The sequence below is a fragment of the Salmo trutta genome, unplaced genomic scaffold, assembly GCF_901001165.1.
Source record: "Salmo trutta unplaced genomic scaffold, fSalTru1.1, whole genome shotgun sequence".
NCBI classification, from domain to species: domain Eukaryota; kingdom Metazoa; phylum Chordata; class Actinopteri; order Salmoniformes; family Salmonidae; genus Salmo; species Salmo trutta.
This window is the reverse complement of record NW_021822351.1, coordinates 887,773-898,009: the sequence shown is the minus strand read 5'-3', so window position 1 is coordinate 898,009 and position 10,237 is coordinate 887,773.

Sequence of the window (10,237 nt, the reverse complement as noted above, 5' to 3'; positions counted from 1 at the left end):
CACCACCATCATAAACTGCTATCACTACCATCATCATTACTACTACTACTACCATCAAAACTGCTATCACTACCATCATCATTACTACTAACTACTACCACCATCACTAAACTGCTATCACTACCATCATCATTACTACTACTACCACCACATCACTAAACTGCTATCACTACCATCATCATTACTACTACTACTACTACTACCATCACTAAACTGCTATCACTACCATCATCATTACTACTACTACCATCACTAAACTGCTATCACTACCATCATCATTACTACTACTACTACTACCACCATCACTATACTGCTATCACTACCACCATCATTACTACTATTACTACCACCATCACTAAACTGCTATCACTACCATCATCATTACTACTACTACTACTACCACCATCACTAAACTGCTATCACTACCATCATCATTACTACTACTACTACTACCACCATCACTATACTGCTATCACTACCATCATCATTACTACTACTACTACTACCACCATCACTAAACTGCTATCACTACCATCATCATTACTACTACTACTACTACCATCACTAACTGCTATCACTACCCATCCTCATTAACTGCTACCACCATCAACTATCTGCTATCACTACCATCATCATTACTACTACTACTACTACTACCACCATCACTATACTGCTATCACTACCATCATCATTACTACTACTACTACTACTACCACCATCACTAAACTGCTATCACTACCATCATCATTACTACTACTACTACTACCACTAAACTGCTATCATTACCATCATCATTACTACTACCACCACCACCACTAAACTGCTATCACTACCATCATCATACTACTTACTACTCTACCACCATCAATAAACTGCTATCACTACCATCATCATTTACTACTACTACTACCACATCACTAAACTGCTATCAACTACCATCATCATTACTACTACTACTACCACCATCACTAAACTGCTATCACTACATCATCATTACTAACTACTACCCCATCACTAAACTGCTACCATCATCATTACTACTACTACCACCATCACTATACTGCTATCACTACCATCATCATTACTACTACTACTACCATCACTAAACTGCTATCATTACCATCATCATTACTACTACTACTACCACCATCACTAAACAGCTATCACTACCATCATCATTACTACTACTACCACCATCACTAAACTGCTATCACTACCATCATCATTACTACTACTACTACCATCACTAAACTGCTATCACTACCATCATCATTACTACTACTACTACTACCACCATCACTATACTGCTATCACTACCATCATCATTACTACTACTACCACCATCACTAAACTGCTATCACTACCATCATCATTACTACTACTACCACCATCACTATACTGCTATCACTACCATCATCATTACTACTACTACTACCATCACTAAACTGCTATCACTACCATCATCATTACTACTACTACTACTACTACCATCACTAAACTGCTATCACTACTATCATCATTACTACTACCATCACTATACTGCTATCACTACCATCATCATTACTACTACTACTACCATCACTAAACTGCTATCACTACCATCATCATTACTACTACTACCACCATCACTAAACTGCTATCACTACCATCATCATTACTACTACTACTACCATCACTAAACTGCTATCACTACCATCATCATTATAACTACTACCACCATCACTAAACTGCTATCACTACCATCATCATTACTACTACTACTACCATCACTAAACTGCTATCACTACCATCATCATTACTACTACTACTACCATCACTAAACTGCTATCACTACCATCATCATTACTACTACCACCATCACTATACTGCTATCACTACCATCATCATTACTACTACTACTACTACCACCATCACTATACTGCTATCACTACCATCATCATTACTACTACTACTACTACCACCATCACTAAACTGCTATCACTACCATCATCATTACTACTACTACTACCATCACTAAACTGCTATCACTACCATCATCATTACTACTACTACCACCATCACTAAACTGCTATCACTACCATCATCATTACTACTACTACTACCACCACCATCACTAAACTGCTATCATTTCCATCATCATTACTACTACTACTACTACTACCATCACTATACTGCTATCACTACCATCATCATTACTATTACTACTACCACCATCACTAAACAGCTATCACTACCATCATCATTACTACTACTACCACCATCACTAAACAGCTATCACTACCATCATCATTACTACTACTACCACCATCACTATACTGCTATCACTACCATCATCATTACTACTACTACTACTACCACCATCACTAAACTGCTATCACTACCATCATCATTACTACTACTACTACCATCACTAAACTGCTATCACTACCATCATCATTACTACTACTACTACTACCACCATCACTAAACTGCTATCACTACCATCATTATTACTACTACTACTACCACCATCACTAAACTGCTATCACTACCATCATCATTACTACTACTACTACCACCATCACTAAACTGCTATCATTACCATCATCATTACTACTACTACTACCATCACTAAACTGCTATCACTACCATCATCATTACTACTACTACCACCATCACTAAACTGCTATCATTACCATCATCATTACTACTACTACCACCATCACTAAACAGCTATCACTACCATCATCATTACTACTACTACTACTACCACCATCACTAAACTGCTATCACTACCATCATCATTACTACTACTACTACCATCACTAAACTGCTATCACTACCATCATCATTACTACTACTACTACCACCATCACTAAACTGCTATCACTACCATCATCATTACTACTACTACCACTACCACCATCACTAAACTGCTATCACTACCATCATCATTACTACTACTACTACTACTACCATCACTAAACTGCTATCACTACCATCATCATTACTACTACTACCATCACTAAACTGCTATCACTACCATCATCATTACTACTACTACTACTACCACCATCACTATACTGCTATCACTACCACCATCATTACTACTATTACTACCACCATCACTAACTGCTATCACTACCATCATCATTACTACTACTACTACTACCACCATCACTAAACTGCTATCACTACCATCATCATTACTACTACTACTACTACCACCATCACTATACTGCTATCACTACCATCATCATTACTACTACTACTACTACTACCATCACTAAACTGCTATCACTACCATCATCATTACTACTACCACCATCACTATACTGCTATCACTACCATCATCATTACTACTACTACCACCATCACTATACTGCTATCACTACCATCATCATTACTACTACTACTACTACCACCATCACTAAACTGCTATCACTACCATCATCATTACTACTACTACTACCATCACTAAACTGCTATCACTACCATCATCATTACTGCTACCACCATCACTATACTGCTATCACTACCATCATCATTACTACTACTAATTCTACCACCATCACTATACTGCTATCACTACCATCATCATTACTACTACTACTACTACCACCATCACTAAACTGCTATCACTACCATCATCATTACTACAACTACTACTACCACTAAACTGCTATCATTACCATCATCATTACTACTACCACCACCATCACTAAACTGCTATCACTACCATCATCATTACTACTACTACTACTACCACCATCACTAAACTGCTATCACTACCATCATCATTACTACTACTACTACCACCATCACTAAACTGCTATCACTACCATCATCATTACTACTACTACTACCACCATCACTAAACTGCTATCACTACCATCATCATTACTACTACTACTACTACCACCATCACTATACTGCTATCACTACCATCATCATTACTACTACTACTACCATCACTAAACTGCTATCATTACCATCATCATTACTACTACTACTACCACCATCACTAAACAGCTATCACTACCATCATCATTACTACTACTACCACCATCACTAAACTGCTATCACTACCATCATCATTACTACTACTACTACCATCACTAAACTGCTATCACTACCATCATCATTACTACTACTACTACTACCACCATCACTAAACTGCTATCACTACCATCATCATTACTACTACTACTACTACCACCATCACTATACTGCTATCACTACCATCATCATTACTACTACTACCACCATCACTAAACTGCTATCACTACCATCATCATTACTACTACTACCACCATCACTATACTGCTATCACTACCATCATCATTACTACTACTACTACTACCATCACTAAACTGCTATCACTACCATCATCATTACTACTACTACTACTACTACCATCACTAAACTGCTATCACTACTATCATCATTACTACTACTACTACCATCACTATACTGCTATCACTACCATCATCATTACTACTACTACTACCATCACTAAACTGCTATCACTACCATCATCATTACTACTACTACTACCATCACTAAACTGCTATCACTACCATCATCATTACTACTACTACTACCATCACTAAACTGCTATCACTACCATCATCATTATAACTACTACCACCATCACTAAACTGCTATCACTACCATCATCATTACTACTACTACTACCATCACTAAACTGCTATCACTACCATCATCATTACTACTACTACTACCATCACTAAACTGCTATCACTACCATCATCATTACTACTACCACCATCACTAAACTGCTATCACTACCATCATCATTACTACTACTACTACTACCACCATCACTATACTGCTATCACTACCATCATCATTACTACTACTACTACTACCACCATCACTAAACTGCTATCACTACCATCATCATTACTACTACTACTACCATCACTAAACTGCTATCACTACCATCATCATTACTACTACTACCACCATCACTAAACTGCTATCACTACCATCATCATTACTACTACTACTACCACCACCATCACTAAACTGCTATCATTACCATCATCATTACTACTACTACTACTACTACCATCACTATACTGCTATCACTACCATCATCATTACTATTACTACTACCACCATCACTAAACAGCTATCACTACCATCATCATTACTACTACTACCACCATCACTAAACAGCTATCACTACCATCATCATTACTACTACTACCACCATCACTATACTGCTATCACTACCATCATCATTACTACTACTACTACTACCACCATCACTAAACTGCTATCACTACCATCATCATTACTACTACTACTACCATCACTAAACTGCTATCACTACCATCATCATTACTACTACTACTACTACCACCATCACTAAACTGCTATCACTACCATCATTATTACTACTACTACTACCACCATCACTAAACTGCTATCACTACCATCATCATTACTACTACTACTACCATCACTAAACTGCTATCACTACCATCATCATTACTACTACTACTACCACCATCACTAAACTGCTATCACTACCATCATCATTACTACTACTACTACCATCACTAAACTGCTATCACTACCATCATCATTACTACTACTACTACCACCATCACTAAACTGCTATCATTACCATCATCATTACTACTACTACTACCATCACTAAACTGCTATCACTACCATCATCATTACTACTACTACCACCATCACTAAACTGCTATCATTACCATCATCATTACTACTACTACCACCATCACTAAACAGCTATCACTACCATCATCATTACTACTACTACTACTACCACCATCACTAAACTGCTATCACTACCATCATCATTACTACTACTACTACCATCACTAAACTGCTATCACTACCATCATCATTACTACTACTACTACCACCATCACTAAACTGCTATCACTACCATCATCATTACTACTACTACCACTACCACCATCACTAAACTGCTATCACTACCATCATCATTACTACTACTACTACTACTACCATCACTAAACTGCTATCACTACCATCATCATTACTACTACTACCATCACTAAACTGCTATCACTACCATCATCATTACTACTACTACTACTACCACCATCACTATACTGCTATCACTACCACCATCATTACTACTATTACTACCACCATCACTAAACTGCTATCACTACCATCATCATTACTACTACTACTACTACCACCATCACTAAACTGCTATCACTACCATCATCATTACTACTACTACTACTACCACCATCACTATACTGCTATCACTACCATCATCATTACTACTACTACCACCACCATCACTAAACTGCTATCACTACCATCATCATTACTACTACTACTACCATCACTAAACTGCTATCACTACCATCATCATTACTACTACTACCACCATCACTAAACTGCTATCACTACCATCATCATTACTACTACTACTACTACTACCACCATCACTAAACTGCTATCACTACCATCATCATTACTACTACTACTACTACTACCACCATCACTAAAATGCTATCACTACCATCATCATTACTACTACTACTACCATCACCATCACTAAACTGCTATCACTACCATCATCATTACTACTACTACTACTACTACCATCACTAAACAGCTATCACTACCATCATCATTACTACTACTACTACTACTACCATCACTAAACTGCTATCACTACCATCATCATTACTACTACTACTACCACCATCACTAAACAGCTATCACTACCATCATCATTACTACTACTACCACCATCACTAAACTGCTATCACTACCATCATCATTACTACTACTACTACCATCACTAAACTGCTATCATTACCATCATCATTACTACTACTACTACCACCATCACTAAACTGCTATCACTACCATCATCATTACTACTACTACTACTACTACCATCACTATACTGCTATCACTACCATCATCATTACTACTACTACTACCACCACCATCACTAAACTGCTATCACTACCATCATCATTACTACTACCACCATCACTAAACTGCTATCACTACCATCATCATTACTACTACTACTACTACTACCATCACTATACTGCTATCACTACCATCATCATTACTACTACTACCACCATCACTAAACTGCTATCACTACCATCATCATTACTACTACTACTACTACCACCATCACTATACTGCTATCACTACCATCATCATTACTACTACTACTACTACCACCATCACTAAACTGCTATCACTACCATCATCATTACTACTACTACCACCATCACTAAACTGCTATCACTACCATCATCATTACTACTACTACTACTACCATCACTATACTGCTATCACTACCATCATCATTACTACTACTACCACCATCATTAAACTGCTATCACTACCATCATCATTACTACTACTACTACCATCACTATACTGCTATCACTACCATCATCATTACTACTACTACTACTACCATCACTAAACTGCTATCACTACCATCATCATTACTACTACTACTACTACTACCATCACTAAACAGCTATCACTACCATCATCATTACTACTACTACTACTACCACCATCACTAAACAGCTATCACTACCATCATCATTACTACTACTACTACTACTACCATCACTAAACTGCTATCACTACCATCATCATTACTACTACTACTACTACCACCATCACTAAACAGCTATCACTACCATCATCATTACTACTACTACTACTACCATCACTAAACTGCTATCACTACCATCATCATTACTACTACTACTACTACTACCATCACTAAACTGCTATCACTACCATCATCATTACTACTACTACCATCACTATACTGCTATCACTACCATCATCATTACTACTACTACTACTACCACTATCACTAAACTGCTATCACTACCATCATCATTACTACTACTACTACCATCACTAAACTGCTATCACTACCATCATCATTACTACTACTACTACTACCACCATCACTAAACTGCTATCACTACCATCATCATTACTACTACTACTACTACCACCATCACTATACTGCTATCACTACCATCATCATTACTACTACTACTACTACTACCATCACTAAACTGCTATCACTACCATCATCATTACTACTACTACCATCACTAAACTGCTATCACTACCATCATCATTACTACTACTACTACCATCACTAAACTGCTATCACTACCATCATCATTACTACTACTACTACCATCACTAAACTGCTATCACTACCATCATCATTACTACTACTACTACCATCACTAAACTGCTATCACTACCATCATCATTACTACTACTACTACTACCATCACTAAACAGCTATCACTACCATCATCATTACTACTACTACTACTACCACCATCACTAAACTGCTATCACTACCATCATCATTACTACTACTACTACCACCATCACTAAACTGCTATCACTACCATCATCATTACTACTACTACTACTACCATCACTAAACTACTATCACTACCATCATCATTACTACTACTACTACTACCACCATCACTATACTGCTATCACTACCATCATCATTACTACTACTACTACCACCACCATCACTAAACTGCTATCACTACCATCATCATTACTACTACTACTACTACCACCATCACTAAACTGCTATCACTACCATCATCATTACTACTACTACTACCATCACTAAACTGCTATCACTACCATCATCATTACTACTACTACTACCATCACTAAACTGCTATCACTACCATCATCATTACTACTACTACTACCACCATCACTAAACTGCTATCATTACCATCATCATTACTACTACTACTACCATCACTAAACTGCTATCATTACCATCATCATTACTACTACTACTACCATCACTAAACTGCTATCACTACCATCATCATTACTACTACTACTACCACCATCACTAAACTGCTATCATTACCATTACTACCCATACCACTACTATTTGGAATGATAAACAACAATCATAATAGAAATAACAATACTACTAATAAGTTACTATTTACTATACAGATGTTATTATTCAGTATCCCTCAGGCTATGGCAGGCAAATACATATTTGTATTATAAATATTATAAATATTCATTGTATTAGTATTTTAATTCCTAATTCTGTGTGTGCGGGGGGCCAATCATTCTAGCCTGTCATACGGTGCCTGTGTAATAATATGACTGAGAGTGAATGAGAGTGAGTGTGTTCCAAACATAGATTTTTTTTGTCAACCTTGGTACAGCCGATATGCCAACTTCTGTCTGTAGCATCCAAACAGTTTGAATGTCCAAACACTAATATTAACCGTCTGTGGAAAGGTGAGACGAACACGAACACGTCGGATGTTTTTCCTCTTGGACGTCCACAGGCCTCACAAGACTCGTCTGAATGTCCACCGGTACCAGATGGAAAAATGAATGGAAGTGTGTATGTTTAGTACCAAAGAATAAGGGGTTAAATAAAAAATAAAAACTTTAAAAACAAATCCTGATCTTTCTTATATCTCTCAGAAATAGGACTGACACTTCAGAACTACCTTCCTTTTGGGACTATCTGTTGTTCCGTGTAGTGAATCTCTTATGCAATGCGTTTGTATGGGCTAATAGCAGTAATGTTCAAAGTCATTTTTTTATCAATTAAGTTTTTCATATATTTTATGGGGGGGATACTTCAAGGGCTCTTAAAATTCCAAATCAAATATCTAAATAGTCCTTGGTATGATGACCTTCTTAAAACAATTCCATATGTTAGCTTAGTAGGCTTACTGTATTATATAACATAGATGATTTACCGTTTATAATAACTGGCTCGTAAAACAATTCCATATGTTAGCTTAGTAGGCTTACTGTATTATATAACATAGACGATTTACCGTTTATAATGACTGGCTCGTAAAACAATTCCATATGTTAGCTTAGTAGGCTTACTGTATTATATAACATAGACGATTTACCGTTTATAATGACTGGCTCTTAAAATGGTCCTATAGGACTAAATCTTATACTTTTACATTAATAGCCCATCAACACACACTACCGTTCAAAGGTTTGGCGTCACTTCGAAATTTCCTTGTTTTTGAAAGAAAAGCACATTTTTGGTCCATTAAAAATAACATCAAATTGATCAGAAATACAGTGTAGATATTGTTCATGTTGTAAATTACTATTATAGCTGGAAACAGCAGATTTTTTTTATAGAATATCTACATAGATCAATTTG